Here is an 18933-nt window from a genome sequence, read left to right as displayed (position 1 = left end):
CCCTTGATGGCAAATTCTTCCCACCAGTCGATCTTCTTGATGTTGGAACATTCGGAATTCTAGCTTACCATGATGGTGGTTGCAATCAGCTCCTTATCTATTGAGTTGCAATCCTTGCCCGTCTTTGCACCTCTAACTAACTCCATGCCTTATCATCCAAGTGTTGCCTCTTTCTTGATGATTCCCCTTGGTTTTTGGGCACTTCTTGCTATCTTTGATCCTCATCCTCCGTTCTTTCTTCGTCGAAGTCATCATGTTCTTGCTGTCTTTGGTTCTCGTCCTCCGTTCTTTTGTTGTCGGAGTTGTCATCCTCTTGCCTTTCTTGTCTCTCTCCTTTTTGTTCTTGTATTTGTTGTCGTTCCTCTACTTCAGGTTCAGAATTAGAATTTGCCTCTGACTTGGTGTCGTCCCTACTTTCATCGAGCTAACTTTAACGTTCTTCCCTAACTCTGCTAGCTACTGGTTGTGGGATTGATATTCTTGTCTTCTTGTCCACTACTATGCCAGTTTTCTTTGTCCTCACCATGTAGTTGTGAGAGGAGAAGATTCACACGGAGAGATGGAAGAAGAGATAGGACGTTTGCTTTCAGCTAGAGATGAGAGTTTTAGCGAAGAAATAGGTACAGTGAGATAATAAATGGCTTTCACTTTTAAAGTCACTTTCATAGTTAAAGTTATAAATGGCCTCGTGTGGTGGGTCTCAGCACTGACTCACGTGTGGTGGGGTAGTTGAAGATATGCCAACAGAGCTTCCACTCTCGACTACTTCTTGTGGGAGCAATGCATAGCATGAGCCATTGCAAGTGTCACTCAAGCGGCCTCCAGATTGTTGCAATGTAGTTTCACGTGAGGAAGAGGGAAGAGGAAGAGGGGAGGGGGAGGGAGAAGGAGGGAGAAGGGAGGGGGAGGAAGGGAAGAAGGACAAGGGGGTGAAGGGGGATAGAGTGACAACCACAAAGGCACTACAATGGAAACAAGAGAACACCCAAAACACTCTCTTGGAAGAGAAGAGGGAGCTTGTATTCAAACTTGTGCAAACAACAATGAAGACCAAAGTCAAACTTTTGGCCTTTTATACAAGTCACCTTTTGAAGGGAGGGCCAACCCTTTTCCTTTTTAGCACTCTCTCTCACGTTACAACCATGGGCTCTTGGGCTCGTACGGCGGCAAGGCATATTGCTATTCTTATCGACTCTCCCTACTAGTGGAAAGATCACTTGTGTTAACCATATTAAAGCGCTTGGGGAAAACCTAGAATTAGGAGGTGGTCCTAACCGATGGTTCCCAAATAGCGCTTGTGTTAGCCTCGCCACTCCTAGGCTTGGGTGATTTGGGGATCAAACTCCCTGAGCGCCCTCACACCTTCACCTGTTTGTGGTCATGCATGGTCCATGAGCCTTAAACCTGGAGTAGCGAGGCTCAGCTTCATCGAGACACTCAATGCTAACCTTGTCTCGGGATGATATTTGGGGAGCAAACTCCATGAGTTTGAGCTGTACTCCTTTCATGGCTATTTTCATTGGCGTCACTATTTCTTGTGGATGTGGAGCTAAAAAGTGCAAGGCGCATGCATTCTTCGTGGCCCAGAACTGTGCATCTCCTTGTTCCTGCACCTCCTTGATCTGGGCGGGGGCAGCTAGAACATACAGTCTGTGCACGTTGCTTGGAATATTTGGACTTTTGGGTGGGCTTAGGGTATTTGGGGATCAAACTCCCTAAGTTTGATCTATACTCCTTCCGTGTGCACATTGAAATCATTGACCTTGGTGTATTTGGGTATCAAACTCCCTTGAGCTTGTCCTATTGAAGTAGATCATTCGGCTTAGTTACCTTTACTCATTGATTACTCTGGATGAGGCGATTGAAGTGGACGCGGTTGGATTTGGGACTGAGCCGTAGGTGTCGTTGAATGACTAGAGGCGAAAGCAAAAACCTTTCTGCGTCATTTCTTTTGGGAAGTTGTACTTAGGAAAATTGTACAACACATTGGGGTCTTGTTGGTGGAGAGCTCGAAAGGCGGCCCAAGTCCAACGTCGTTCCATGGGCATGTAGACGGGGTGGACTTGACGATCGATGGGCGTGCTGCGGTAGTAGTGCCAAAATTTCTCTAGCTTCAAAACTGGGAGCTGCCAATTTGGTTGTAGACCAGCATTTGCATCGGTTGCGGGAACGGGGGCGAGGTGGTATCCTCCTCGTGCGCTTCGGATGCGCATCGCCAGTCGTCGAATGACTACGTTATGAACTGTGTGAGAGGGAGCACCTCCAAAATTTTGCAGAGATGGAGGTTGGAGCCCTCGAGTTGGTGCTTCCAATGTTGCATTAGATCACTCTCCGGTAACTCTTGGAAGGACTGCAAGTTCAGACGCCAATGAACATCCTTAGGGGGAGACCTTGGTGGGGATGGTGGAGCTTCGTCATTGGAAAGTGGCATGGGATCTGTCTCTGGGGGGCCATGGTAGGAGTCATGGTGTCGGTGCTTTGTACAAAATGTGCTGCTTTGAGTAGCGTGTTGAATGCCTCGTCAGGGAGCGACCGGGAGCATTGGAGGTGATGGATGGGGAGGGTCCGTGCTATGCATGTTGAGAGTTCACGCTCAACATCATGTGATCATGTGTACATAGCACCATCACGTGATCATATGTGCAGAGCATTAACCTTATAGAGTGCTATAAAGGAAAGGGTTAGATCCTCTAACCCTAACCCTAAAAGGGTTTGTATATATTCTATTTTTTTAACTAAATCTAGTGTACAGTTAGTCATTTGTGGTGTGCTCTCTAGCTGTGCCCTCTCTCCTCATCTCCACTCTTCTCCTCTCCCCTCTTCATATTTTGTCATGGTATTAGAGCATGGTTCTGCCTTCCGCTGAGGCGCCATCCTTCTTGTGAGAGTGATTGAGAGATTGAGAGATCGAGAGAGATCGAGTGTTCTCTTTCGTTGAGAGAACTTCTGTTTTCGTTGAGAGAAAAATTCCATTCATTTGAGAGAAAATTTCCGTCTACACTTGCATGAGAGATTTCCGTTAATCTCCTTCCATTTGATTCATTTGTTTGTGAGAGATTTGAGAGAGTGATCTTCTTTGAGAGACTTAGTGAGTTCTTTGAGAGCTTCTTGCGAGAGAGGGAGAGTTCCTGAGATTTCCGAGAGGAAATATATCTTTAAGAGCTTCTAGGGAGTGTAAGAGAGAGGAGTGAGATCTGTAGCTACGAAACGGCCGACAACGAGCCCTGCAAGGCTCCCAGCAACCTCCAACGACTTATCTGCAGACCAGAGGCCACTCATGACATTAGAGAGCTTCTGAACAAGCTACGTCTCCAGCAAGAGCGCCTCACAAGACTCTACCACAATGCATGCAAGTTGCCGACGGACGTCCACACTCATCTCCAGTTGCTCTTGCAAATCCATCTAGCAGCCCAAACTAAGGGCTGTCGACACTCCTAAGTATACAGCGCCTCCTGCACCTCCAACAAAAGCCCACGCTATCCCTCTCCATAGACGCTAGCCTCTCCATAGCTGGGCTACTAGCCAACGCCAATAGTCCTCAACGAGCTGCAAGAGCTTCTCTTGCGTTGGTAACTCCCAGCACCAGCGAGCAGCCTCAACTTCATAGAGCTCCTTCTTGTAGACGCAACTCCTCCAAAGACGCCTTCAACCTCCAGCCACGGACTACAGATGGATTCTCCCGAGCGACAGGGGGAAGGCTGCAACGAAGCTCCATCGCTAGCTCTTCGACGACCTCGAAGCCATTCTCTGTGGCACCATAGCCTTCAACCACACGCTTGCAATGCAGCAACCGAGGCACCTACTCCAACGATCAATAGCTCCATCCACGGGCTATTCCAAGAGAACTCCAACAGCCGACTATGACTCCTAGCAGTACAGACGCCGACAACAACCTGCTCTTGGACCACCTGTTCACTCACGACCACAACGCACAGGCTTCTCCTTAGCTCTACGCTCAACCGCCTCAATGAGCTCACGGATAGCAGTGCCAACCGAATCTTCCAGTTGCCATCGTCTCCATCCGTCGACCATCACAGACGATGATGGAATCTCTGAGATTCTGTCGACATCTCAGAGATTCTGACAAGCCACATCCGGTCGCCCTTCTAGTGCCACATGGCAGAGAGGGAGGATATCCCTTATCCTCAACCTCACCACACATTGACGTGTGGTCAGCCAAGTGACACGTGGCCCATCTACCACATCATCATCTTATCACCACTGCCACGTCAGTAGTCCATGTCACCTCTACCAGCTCAGTAGGACACGTCATCAGTAACTACCACATCAGTAGCCCAGCTCAGCTAACACGTCATCAGTGCCACATAAGCAGGCCATGTCATCCTACCACGTCACCACTACCACATCATTAAGACATGTCATCAACCACATCATCAGGCCATGTCACCATTACCACATCAGCATTGCCACATCATCTGCTGACATCATCTATGCCACCTCAACAGTGCCACCTCAGCTGTCCAGTCAGCATTGACCCCTGCTAGGCACACACAGTGCTCCACAGGCACTTCATGTGATCACTTCTGCCACCTCAGCACAGAGCTCCACTGGCACACCTCTTGCTAAGCACAATGCCACATCATCACTGCATGTGACTCATAGTGACACATCATCATTGAGCACATTTGCACTCCTTTTGCCCCTCCACCTAGATCAAGTCATATCTCTTGATCCAGGAAGAATTTGAGGGCGCTCCAAAAAGGAAAGTCGCTCGTTTTTTTGTGCTCTACGTGCTCGTTACATCACGTACACATTTCGGTGCAAGTTACACTCACATTTGAGCCTCACCGACAAAACCACTTCCTTCACGCACATTTGCCTCTACATCGATGCATCTGACCCAACACTTAAAAAAAACAAAAGAAAAGGAATTATTTGCTATTCTTTTATCGATCGACGGTTGGTTTAGATCTAGATCAGAGTAGACTAGATCGCCATAGAGGGGACGCTTTGAATTTCCCCAAGTTGCCAATCTAAGCCATGCCCGAAATTCCCGACTAGTACCTACTCGGAGTCAGTCCATACGCTCACATACGGTTTCACATCATTACATTACCTGAAACCTTACGTTCATCAGTTCATTGAGCAGATTCAGAGTTTAGAGGCATTGCAGATTGATTCAGTGGGTTGATAGCATTTGATTTCACACATACATGCCACCATTGTAAAGCCTATTCGGCTATCTCACAGCATCGTGCACATCATTTCAGCCTTGCAAAGCCTCTTAGCTATTCTCGGCATCATTGCCACAAGCCTTGTAATACAGATCAGATTTTCTATACTGCAGTTCTATCTTCACCGACGGTACAGAGATTTCGCTTGGCATATTCAGTGTATTTGTAGTTGATTCATATAGAGATTTTCACGACGCTTGAGTACATTTCTTGCACCATGTCGACTAGCAACCTCAATCTGGAGGCATCTGCTGAGTTAGACAACTCCAATTACGGTACATGGAAATACCAAATGGAGACCATTCTTGTGCTTCAGGACAAATGGGAGTATGTCGATGGGTCTACACCTAGACCATTGGACAATCTAGCCACCAGTAGCTCTACTCCATCTGTTGTCATAGCACTAGCAACGGAATCTACATCGGGATCTATATCTACACAAACAGTTTCCGCACCAGTAGCAGATTCTGCCATTGCCCGAGCTCAAGCAGAATGGGATAAGAAAGACAAGTATGCCTATCACCTGATCAAGCAGAATGTGCAAGATGTCATGCTAGGACAACTCAACATAGTCAAGACATCAAAAGAAGCATGGGATATGTTCGCAGCTCTCTACAAGTCCAAGAACACATCCAGGATTCTCACCCTGAGAAACCAAATCAACTAGAGTTTTCACAACAGCAGTGAAACCGGTCATGCTTATGTACTCCGCATCAAAGACTACAACAATCAACTTGCAGCAGCAGGAGAGACTATGGACCTCGCAGAAATGGTTCAAGTAATCCTGAATGGACTAGGAGAGGGATATGAGAATCTACTCCAGAGTATTGCCATTCAACGGCAAATTCCAACACTGGAAGAACTTTAGTCAGTTCTACTTGGTAAAGAACTCATGACTCAGGCCATTCAAGCATGTAAAGGTCATTCTAACGATCAGGCATTCATAGCTTCAGACAGAAGCAGAGGCAAAGGCAAAAGTAGAGGTAGATCATACCAAAAAAGTGGTCATCATCAACACAATCAAAATCAGCATCAGCATCAGCATCAGCATCATTTTTAGCAGCATCAGAATCAGCAAAGAGGAAATCATTCCAACCAAGGTTCAAGGACGAGGGAATGCATCCACCAATGTGTCAAACATTCAGTGCAACTACAGCCACAAGTTTGGACACTATGAAAGAGATTGCCACAAGAAGCAGTACGACCAAGGCGGTCAATCTAGCAGTAATCGAGGGAATTCTCGAGGCAGAGGAAATCATCGTGGTGGACATTCTAGTCACAGTCATTTTGCAAATGAACATGGAAATATGTTTCTTGCAAGCAAGGACTTGCATCAGATTGATACAGTGTACCTAGACACTGATTTTAATCCCAAAGAGGATTACAGCTATCAAGTCGACCAAGTGGAATAGGATCCTTGTACATCAACAGTGGTGCATCATCTCATATGACAAATCATCAGGAATGGTTCACAGAGATGAAACCATTAGAAGGACAAAAAAATTTCATCTACACAACAGACAATACATCGAATCCAGTTCAAGGGACATGTGTTATCCCTATGAACAATTTCACTGGTACAAAAGGATTAGTCAAAGATGTGCTCTATGTTCCAAAGCTCAGCAAGAACCATTTGTCAGTAGGTCAAATGACGGAACACAACTACAAAGTCATCTTCCATGGTGACGAATGCATTATCAGAGACAAATCCAAAAGATGTCAGCTAGTAGCAAAAGGTGTCAAGGAAGGACGCTTATATAGAATGCTAGCTACAGTACCAGATAAGCATGCCATGTCAGCTCAACCGCAATAGATGCCACTATCTGCAAAATGGCACAAGAGATATGGTCATGTCAACTTCAAGTACCTGTTAGATCTCAGGAATCAGAATATGGTAATTGGGATTCCGAAGCTACAGTTTCTTGGAAAAGTTTGTGAAGCATGCTGCTTCGGCAAACAAAAGCGAACCAACTTTGTCAGAAGTACCTCTCGTGCACGAGGTATTCTTGATTTGATACATACAGATGTATGGGGTTATGCCCAGACCCACAGCATCAATGGTTCACTTTATTACTTGACCTTCATCGACGACTACAACAGATATTGTTGGGTCTACTTTCTGAAAGAGAAATCTGAAGTGTTTTCCAGATTTTAAGAATTCAAAGCCATGGTAGAAAACCAAATAGGCAGAAAGATCAAGGCCATGAGATCAGACAGAGGAGGTGAATACATGTCTTCAGCATTCATGAACTTTTGCAAAAATCATGGCATACGAAGATAATTCACATGTGTAGATACTCCTCAGCAGAATGCAAGAGCTGAAAGGAAGAATGGGACTTTAGCAGGCAGTGCTAGAGCAATGCTTAGTGAAAAGCGTCTTCCAAATCAGTATTGGGCAGAAGCAATAGCCACTACAAACTACTTGCTTAATCGACTTCCTACCGAACTGATACATGGTATGACTCCTTATGAAGCATTCACTGGACACAAGCCATGCATTGGGATCTCCGCATATTTGGTTGCATAGCATATGTCCACATACATGATGATCATCGCAGGAAATTGGATGCAAAGTCACACAAATGCATCATGGTTGGCTACAGTGCAGAAAGCAAAGCATACAAATTGTATGATCCCATCAACCGCAAAGTCATTATCTCCAGAGATGTAATCTTTGATGAGGAATCAGAATGGGAAACCTCACCTACACAGGAGATAGAAGCATCGACTTCACAATCATCTACAGAACAGGTTGATGAAGAAGAGCAAGAATTGCCAGCAACACCCCAAGCAGAGCCACATCAGCTCAGACAGTCTACTAGGGAAAGCAGATTTCCAGCCAGATTGACATATGCTCAGAAAGGCAAAGTAATTCAGGTGGAAACCACCAACGATGCTCTTATGACTACCATCATGGCTATAGAATAGCCACTGTACTTCGAAGATGCAGTAGACAAGCCAGAATGACAAATTGCTATGAATGAAGAAATGGATGCTTAGTAAAAAAATAACACGGGAATTATGCGACCTTCCACCAAGAAAGAAGGCCATAGCCAACAAATGGGTATACAAAGTGAAGTACAACCCAGATGGCAGTATTCAGAGATACAAAGCAAGACTAGTTGCAAAAGGATTCGCACAACAATATGGTCAAGACTATGATGAGACTTATGCTCTAGTAGCAAAGATGGATTCCATACGGTTCTTGATATCACTAGCAACACTCAGCAAATGGAATGTGTATCAGCTTGATGTCAAGGATGCATTTCTCAATGGTTATCTAGACGAGGAAGTCTACATGCAACAACTAGCAGGTTATGTTGAGCCAGGAAAGGAGAATAAGGTTTGCCATCTCAAGAAAAGTCTCTACAGCTTAAAACAAGCCCCTAGAAGTTGGTATAGCAGAATTGACAAGTATTTTGCTGATTTGGGATACATGAAGTCCAATGCAGATCATACTCTCTACTACAAAGTTCAAGGGGAAGACATTACTATTGCACTTTTGTACGTAGATGATCTGATTGTGACAGGAAGCAAGGATAGCTTCATCAGAAAACTGAAACAAGACTTATCTACAGAGTTCGACATGAAAGATCTTGGACTTATGCACTATTGTCTTGGAATTGAGTTTTGGAGAGATTTAGATAACACATTCATGAGTCAGCTCAAGTATGTTGACAGTCTCTTGAAGAAGTTTCATATGGCAGATTGTAAGATTGCAACGACTCCCATGGAACAGAGTTGAAACTTACTAAAGATTCAGAAAAGCCTACAGTTAATGACAGATACTACAGGCAGCTCATTGAATCTCTTATATATCTGACAATCACACGGCCAGATATTTGTTATGCAGTAAGCTCACTAGCACAGTTTATGGCAAATCCAAAACAGTCTCATGGGAATGCAGCCAAAAGAGTCTTGAGATACATAAGAGGTACAAGACAGTTTGGGATAGAATATAGAGGAAGTCATCCACGGTTGCATGGATAGTATGACAGTGACTATATCGGAGATCATGAGACCAGGAGGTCGACACAGGGATATGCATTTTTTTCCTTGGTCAAGGTGCTATATCATGGTTGTCAAACAAACAGCCAACTATTTCTTTGTCTTCAACTGAAGAAGAATATAGAGCACTCACTACAGGTGCATGTGAGGCTATATGGCTCAGAAGACTATTATTAGAAACATATTACTTTGATGAGTCAAAGCCAACAACAATATAATGTGATAATCAATCGGCTCAAGCATTGGCCAAGAATCCGGTATATCACTCCACGATAAAGCACATTGATGTCAGAGAGCACTTCATCAGAGAAAGAGTGTTACTTGGTGACATCACACTGCAGCATTGTGATAGCAAAGAAAATGTTGCAGACATCTTTACCAAACCACTCGGTAAAGAGCTATTCGAGAAACACTGACTAGCTCTTGGTTTGACGCAGAGCAAGGACATTCCCATTAAAGGGGTGTGATGGAATGTAATGCTCAGTCCTTCTTTGATTCCCTAGAATCATCATCTTGAGGAAGGCCTACTTCATGATGTTGATCTTGAGGGAAGGTGTTGAGAGTTCACGCTGAACATCATGTGATCATATGTGCATAGCACTAACCTTATAGAGTGCTATAAAGGAAAGGGTTAGATCCCCTAACCCTAACCCTAAAAGGGTTTGTATATATTCTATTTTTTTAACTAAATCTAGTGTACAATTAGTCATTTGTGGTGTGCTCTCTAGCTGTGCCCTCTCTCCTCATCTCCACTCTTCTCCTCTCCCCTCTTCATATTTTGTCAATGCAGTGGTGGTGTTGGAGGCATTGGACGAGTACTTGGGCAGTGTTGTCCCAGGGAGAGGAGGTTGGGCAGCTTATTGGGTAGGTTGGGCGGGATCTAGTGGAGGTGATAATGGAATATCTACAGGGGCGGTGGTATGAAAGAGGGTGATTGCATTTTGTTCTTTGTCCTCGGTTATTTCCTTAGGGTATGTTATGTGAATTGTTTCAAAGTTGCTCACCAAGGACTTAAGTGAGTCTTGGAGAGCTTGTGGCACCCGATTAAAGAGTATTATTATTCCGAGGGGTTGGTAGGTGGTGGTCTAGTAGGCCACAAGGTGTCCTTGAGCTTGGACTGCTAAGACTCAGCTGTAGGTCTACATCCAAGTTATGTCTCCATGCAGGCTTTCGAGAGTGTAGATCTATTGCATGAGTTCCTCGAGTTTTGTGAGTTGCATCACCTCATCGTCCGCGGGATAATTAAGAGACTTAGTATGATGCGGCAGCAGCCTTGAAAATTGACAAGAATGGGATGGGCAACTGATAGGGTTTGGAGATTAGAGGGGCAGAGAAGAGATAGAAAGGTGGGCTAAAGGTCAAGAGAAAAATAAGACATGGCTAAGATGGGGCGGTAGTGGTCAGAGTTCGAGATAGTTTGAAGGGCGTTGGACGGTAGTGGAGTAGTGAGGTCTAGGTGGAAGGTAAGGTTTTGTGCATGGAGTGCATCGAAGTGCATTTGGAGGGTTTGGGTGATGGTGCATGGTGCAAGTGTATACATGGCTAGCTATGCAGACACCTCCCGGTACATCCTAAACTCTTGTTGCTTGTGGTCTTCCAACCCTGACTCCTTCATGTGGCCAGTGTCACACTATCTTTCGATCTCTTCTTGGAGGGAGACTGTGAGGCTCCTCTCTTGTGCCAGGAGATCCTGTAGGAGCGGATCTATTGGTCGCGGGTCTCCTGGGTGCGAGCGTACCGCTGCTCTATATGTGCTTCCTATGGGGGTTAAAGGTCACTGTGCCTTTACCCCAGTTATGTACAATACTCAAACACATATAAATGAATGAAAAAGAAGATTAGGTTGTTCTGCACCCACCAAAACTTGTGTGGCTCTATGTTTCTCTCTCTCCCTCTTTCATTCTTGCTTCCGTTGAGAGCACTCTCAACTGGTATCAAAGCCCGGGTGATCTAGTTGAGCGTGCGTGAATGCTTGAAGCTCAGCAGCTCTATGGGAGGAAGGAGAAGCTCTGTGGGAAGATTTGTGGGTGACTTTACTTGCATCCGAGTGTGCAGAGACCCTGGAGGAACCTTTGGAAAAGTCACTTTGGCTTTGTGAAGTGGTTTTGAGAGCCTGTCAAGTGGTTTCAAATAAAAAGTCGTTTTTTGAGTTTTTCCCTATTCCGTTCGATGACAGAGACTCTGTATTGACTTGTAGAGGCAACTATTGCTTGCTTTTAGTGTCCACTTCACTTCAGGAGCTTGGAAACACCTTCATTCTTGAGTCTGGGGTCATTTCATTGGATTTCTGACTCACTGTGTCAGTTCCTACGTTTTTCTGCCCGGGTGTTGGAACTCAAGCTTGGAGCAACCATTTGCAGATCTGTCACTTCCGGTGGACTCAAGAGGTCCTAAAACTTCTATGTTGCTCATCATTCGCACTCCGGTGGAGTTTACAAATATCTCTGTTTCAAAAAACGTTTTTCAGCCCGTGTGTTGGACCCAATGATTGAGACCACGGTTTCCAAAATCATCTGTCCCATTGCGTTTTAGACGCCCAAAAACCCCTACCTGTCAGTTCTTACGCGATTCGGTGGAGGATTTTCAGAGTTATAGATCTCTATGTATTCGATTTCGTCTCTCTGTTATGCATTTTTCGTTCTAAGGTTTTGAAACCTTAGATTTATGCCACATGGCAGTGGATAAGTGTTGACTCCCATTTCTCACTCATTGGTTGAGATTTTGGAGTTCCGGCAGAAGAGAGATATTTGCAGATTTTCTTGTGAGTCCGATTATGCAATGGCGCCCATGTTTTGAGGCATCTGAGGTTCTATTTTCAGTAGCGGTCATTACCGTGGGACCATGATTTCTTGAGCATACCTTATGCAGATCACTCTGGTTGCAGTTTGAGCAGTGTGCGCTCATTCGTGGTGTGCATTTGGTTGCAGTGGATGATTTATAGGCCATTTGGATGCATTGCGGTCCTTATTGGATGCGCTGATAGGCCCAAATTGCCTTGTGGGATGCTATTTTTATGGACGCTTTGCACATGGATGCTATTTTATGCTGAGGGACAGCTTTGACACATTGCAGGTGATGCACTGATAGTGCTATGCTCTCTTGGATGAGATATTATTAATGCATATGCCAGTGGACGGTGTTTATGCTTGAGTCATTTGGCACTTATTGGCATTTTGGATTGCCATTTCAGTTGGCATTTTCTTTTGGGCCAGATTTGCTCATATGGATGCATAGTATATGCACATGAGTCAGATGCTTTGAGACATGAGTTTCGGTGATATTTCACTCTATTGTGGCATACACATTTGGGTGCACTTGGTATTTGGTGTGATTCTCTCTTGTATGCACTAGCATTTGGGATTTTGTTTTATTTTGCATTATGGCATCCTCTTCCATGTCTAAAAAGGAGTTTTTCAACATTAAAAAGTTTGATGCGACAAACTTTTCTTTGTGGAAAGAACAGATAAGGGATGTGCTTATTCAAAAGAAGCAGATTAAACCCTTGGCAGGGATTGAAGCTAAGCCTGCAAATATGTCTGAGGATGATTGGAATGAGTTGGATGCATTAGCAAATTCTACTATTAGACTTCATCTTGCAGAGTCAGTTTATTTCATAGTAGTAAATGAGCAGACTACGGAAGATTTGTGGAAGAAACTATGTGCCACTTATGAAAAGGAAACTGCCTCTAATAAAGTTTACCTCGTATTTGTCTCGCAAAAACATCGAAGTCTGCAAAAAGCTGAGTTGGTCCTGGAGGAGTGGACGTAGGGATGTAGCCCAAACCTAAACCCAAGAGTTTCTTATCATGAAAGGAGAGACGTATCTCATTAACCAATACTCACGTGCTCTATATTTTTTCAGAAAAATGCAACATCCCATACTGAATTGAGACCATTTCATTATTAAAAAACTCTACAATATTATTTGCAAACATATATAAATATATACATGTGAAAACCAAGGGGAAAGTGTTCCCTTTAGGTCTATGTCATCATCAGACCCATTGGGGATCCTTGGAAGCTATTAAACTAGCTTTGGTGCCTTCATGCCTCAAATTTGGAACCAACACCACCTCACACATAGCCTCACACATAGCCTGTGGCTATCATACAAAAGCTCTATGTACTCGACTATCACATCCTTGGGTAGTCATGTGACTATCACTGGAATTTAAGTTAACCCCTCACATGCGCAGGTATTTTATAAGGAGTGTGTTGTGTTGGTAGTAATCCCAAGGAGACAAAAGTCCTACTATATCTGAGTCCACAGTTCAACAACAAGGATGTGCATAGTAGTGTAGTTACTAGAAACATCACACAGCTAGTGTACCATATCTCCGTTGGGGTACTATTGTATATCATCCCGAGCAAGGCATGACCAACTGTTGTTCTCATTGCCAATCTATACATGATCGTTAGTGTGGTCTCCCCCAAAAATACTCATCTTCCATCTTGTGGGTACTCGGAACCACATATCATCCTTATGCTTCCCTAATGAGATGCACTTAAGAGTGGTCCGCCCTAACATAGGCTCACATATAAGACAATAGACTACATAAACCTTTTGGACATAAATAGGAAATTTTCCAAAGTGCCAAAAACATCGAATCATAAAAAACGATAACTAAATCATGCAAACGACAAGTCAACTCTATTTTTGGAAGAAATCCCCAACAATGTGCATTTTGTCAAAATTAGAGGGATGAAAATACACTTCATGTTAAACATTTTAAAAAACTAGTACTTTTATGAAAAAAGAATGCATAAAATAGTACTTACATTTGACTCCAAAACCCAAAAATGTCTAGTATTATCAATTGAAAAAAGTGTGCTCTTCTTTAATTTGAAAAACACAACAGAAGAAGAAACTCCTTCATTTAACTAAGAGAGTCGTTAGAGCTTTTGCTTTAAAATACCAATTGTTTTTCATGCAAGTGCCCATATATTTTTAACTCAAATCCATATACAAGGATTTCTAGAGGATTACCAAAAAGCGAGCGAGGAAAAGTGAGCAAACCAAAAAAAGCGAGCAAGAAAAAGTGAGCGAGCCCACTGCAACTTTGTTGCTATATCATATGCATCTTTCTCTCCTCCATCAATGAATTGTGCTGATCTTGACTTTTTGTGGCTGCCAATTGAGCATTGATCCGACTGCACAAGCTACATTTAGAGAATTCACTTGTCTTAGCAAGGGCTACATTTTTTAAGTCTGATTTTCAAATCCTTCCAAATGTGGATGTGGATAAGCTCTGATAACCACATTGATTAAGCGAAGTGTTGACCTCACGCATGACATCTATCTTCTTCTATACTTCAAATCACTTGCTGTGTCTCTCTAGAACCATCTTGCATGGTTCTACTCCTGTGAGGCATATGCTCTGTGCTATTATCCACAAAGTGTTGAATGAGAGCCCTCCCCATACCTGTGTGCACCTTGCTCCTCCTCACAATCCCAAAATTCCCATGGACATATCGCTGCACACCACTCTCAAATTGCTCCCTATATCGATAAAATGATGCCCTTGGGATTCCATGCATCTCGTACCATGCTCTATAACACACATCCTGACCGTTTACCCTGAAGTTGTAGTGTATCCTCCCAGCATAGTCATGATGCCAAGCCGTTGACAACACATCATATACAAAGTTTGTACAAGGACTTTAAGGAGCTACCCAAAAAATTCTTTTGCATAGACATTAAGAGGTCTCATTCAGCATGCTGGCTGCACCTAATACCACAACAATCGATGGACCAAACTTGCTGCACCGACTCTAGTGACATTTTGTACATTGGCGTTGGAGGCTCCCTTTGTTTAGGCACCTTGCTAATGAAAGTGTACCTTCTTTTCTTTGAAGGTGGAGCATCCTTTTTCAACATTCGATCATTGACCACCTCATTTGTGCCACCAACTTGGCTCATGGGCACATATTATTGCAATGGGCTTCCATCAAGTAAGGTAATCTACTTGATGGGCCGCTTGACTAGGCTAAGAGATTCGACATCTTGCATAGAAGACCCTAAGTAACTTCCTATAATTTGTTCTTTCTTTTCAATACCCACACCAATGCAATTGTTACCCAATAAATCAAAGTTCTAGAGTCACCCAGGAAAACATACAAGATCACACCTTCCCCCATGGTCTTTGTTTTGTTGTCATCCCACAAGACAACCTTTTTCTCTTTCCAAGATTCACAAATGCAATTGTCAGTTTCCAACGAAGAAACTGGTATTGCCTCAACATAAGGTTTCTTAGGCTCACTTGGTGTGGCTTCTTGAGTTACCGGATCATCTAAGGAATCACCAACATGTTTTAGAGAGGTCTTAGGCCACTTGACAACACTCCAAAGTGCCTCACCAATAACCACTGCATCCATAGTGGGAAATGGCAAGAGCATATCACTATTGATAGACTTCTCCACTATCACCGATACATTTTCTGCCCCAATTATGTTAAACTCATTTAAATGGCTAGACATTGAAGTCCCTTCTTCCACGCAAAGATCTATGAGTTTCTTCAGCCAATACACTTGACAAGTAGCACTCTGCTTTTCATAAAGATCATGCAACTTTGTCCACACACCATAGGCACCACCTACAGTATCTTTCACATTGAAATACACCAATTTTGAAAGTGTGAGCATGATCGTGGAGCGTGCAAGCTCATCCAATTCCTTCCACTCTTCATCATCTTCCCAATCCTCTAGCTTTATGCCTTTGTGTTTTATAGGCTTTACTTGCTTCTTCTGCACCAAAACATTGTAGATTTGTGCCTTCCAATAGGAGAAGGTTGTGCCATCCAACTTCTCAATGTTAAACAATGCATTCTTTGATGCCGAAGCCATCATAATAGATGACAGAACAACCAGGATACACTACACCAATGTACCAAACTCAAGCCCAAAAATATCAACTGCAATGACAATAGCCACACTCACTGTCACAAATACATGTTCTGTTGTAAGTGACCTCAAGGCATCCCAAAACTAGCCAATAGCTTTTGCATGGTAGCTCTGATGCAAAAAGTGTAAACAGAAGAAATGTATTTTTAGAAAACTCTACAACTTGTCAGTTTATAGCAAGTTCAAAATCCTTACAGATTTCCTTATATCTGCTATTGGATACCACCACCTACAAACTTTTACTGGTGTAATAACGGTCTGCAACAGTTTTGGCCTATTTTGAACTGTCAATATCTTCCCAACTGTAACTCGGTTGCCTTTGCTATAAACAGCAAAGTTGTAGACAACTAATAGATCTATAAACTTCTAGTTTACTGCAAGTCCAAATTCATAATGGATTTTTTTGATATTTACTGCTGAAGGCAGCCCCCTACTCACTTTTCCTAGCTGCTGTCATAAACTGTCAAAACTATAAATCATGGCCATACCAGGCATCATAACTTTTTCTCTAAATCTTGAGTTGAAACGCTTTCAAAAACAAGATTGTGGATTGTCCAAAAAACTAAAACTTCTTAGTTCAACTCAGAAGATAATTCCTCATGGATTCTCTGATATTCACTTCTGAAAACAGCCACCTGCTCACTTTTTACTGCTGTCACAAGACTGCAAACTACCAATCACCAACTTTTCTTGAAGCATTTGAAGCATAAACTCCAATGAAATAGCACAACAATTCTGAAAATTGTTGTCCAAAAAATTTCCTTAGTGTGAAGAGTATTGCACTCACAAAAATAATCCCTTCCTTGGATACAAGACAGCTTTAGAAAAACACTGCTCACTTATGCTCACTTTCTCAGCTAAACAAAGGCTCAATATGCATCAATTGTAAGCAATCACTTTCAGCCAACCTTTGGATTAATATACATCAACTTGAAGGCATAAACCCAACTGAAATCTTAATGTACCAGCCGCCTTTGATCAACTAGAGTCCGCAACAAGCAGAAGACGTTTTTGCTTTTGGGCCCCAAAAAAGCAACTTCCAGTGGCTAGAATTACAGATAAGTAGGTCTTTTTTGACCGTAGATGGATAATATTCCTTCTCCCCCACTCAAACAAGGCAATAGATTGCTAAAACAATCGAGGCAACCTGATATATATGGCTGAAACAGTAAAAACGAGCCAGTATATGTCAAAATACAGCTTCCAAGGGCAGCCCACGGGTAGTAGGAGACTCCATGCAACAAGTTCGGGCTCTTGGCACAGCAACACCACAATGCTACAGTCTCCTTGTTGGCTTCGCTCAACCAAGCTCTGATACCAGTTGATGGAGAGGAGGTCTTATCAGAGAGCAACAAAGAAAGGGAGAACACCGAAATTGTGGTGCTAACTTACCCAGATCAAGGTAAGCTCTTATTATGTATGTATGGTACAAAGGAGTATATACTAGGCCATTGGCCTTTACTCCAATAACATCGGCTCCCAACTATATAGAGACCTACTCCCGATCTTAGAAAAGCAATACGTAAAGGATGCCCAGGACTTGGTGCCAAGATAAGTTCAAGCATTGACCAAAGGCTAGTAGGGGATCATCTACTATCCATCCAGCCCACTAATGGGGCATTGAAGAGCAAAATCTCTCAAGGTCCCAGAAAGAGTGGAGGAAGCAGAACACCTTTGCTTGGAGTAGTCGGAAGCTCCGGATCTGATGTAGAAGATGTTCCAAGAAGACCCAGTGCTACAGAACCTCCAAGTTGAAGGAGACCTATACGACTTCAATGACATGTTGTCCATGGAGGAAGAAGCTTCACCAAAACTCTGCGATAGTACCAGGTTGGCTACCTTCCTATCCACAAAAGTAAAAATGCCGATCTTATCTCTACTAAGAGGAAATCCCATCCTATGGCATGATCTGTCCAATTGGATGAATAGACCATTCCTACCTCCAGCCCCTACTAGCCCTAGGCCCAACCAATCAATGCTAGTTAAGGGACAAAACCTACCCAAGATTCCCATCAACAAGCTAGGCTAGTATTTCGAGGGTGATGACACAAATGCCTCAATCCCCATAGTCTACCAGAACTAGAAGGTAGAAGCCATCCTAGATGGGGGAGTAGGAGTGAGTGTCTGCACCAAGGAATGCTTGGGAAAATGGGGAAAACCCGCACTCGAGCAGACCCATTTGGTAGTAAAACTAGCCGATGGAGGAACCGCAGAACCTCTGGGAGTACTGTTGAGACTGGCAAAAACATTAAGGTGTTTGGATTCACGTACCCTGTCAGGTTTGTAGTCATGGACTGCTAGCTCGGATATGAAGCTATCCTAGGCAAACCCTTCTTACGAATGTCCAGACTCGAGCATGACTGGCATAATGATAATCTCTACTTATGGCACGAGGAGCAAACCATGAAAGTGGACCTGCATTCCTACAAGGCCCAGCCATTGTCAGGACACATCTTTGCCACCGCAGAGTCCAACACCATCGCCCAAACCACCTCCGTGAAGCTATTCCAACCTTGTGGACAAGGAAGAGGATGAGAAGGTCTAACGATTTATGGTATGCACCTCTCCCTGAGCCAGAATTCTCGTAAAACTGGATGCACATCTTAGCCAACATAGATGTCCCAGAAAGAGTAGGGTTTCAAATCACCACCCTAGAGCTCGAGGGTCTGACCCCGGTGGCTCCCCTAAGGATGTTCAATATGCTCAAACCATGAGAGGTAAGCAAGGGAGCAATAAGGATAAGATCAGATCTTCACTAGTTGACCTACGTAGGCACCCCACCACGAGTTCTCCTCTAACTGGGGAAATAGGGTGAGTAAGGTAACCACCC

The sequence above is a fragment of the Dipteris shenzhenensis genome, chromosome 14 (assembly GCF_047967505.1).
Source record: "Dipteris shenzhenensis isolate YYH24624 ecotype China chromosome 14, Dip_SZ_1.0, whole genome shotgun sequence".
Classification (NCBI taxonomy): domain Eukaryota; kingdom Viridiplantae; phylum Streptophyta; class Polypodiopsida; order Gleicheniales; family Dipteridaceae; genus Dipteris; species Dipteris shenzhenensis.
Note: the sequence above shows the minus strand (reverse complement) of the source record.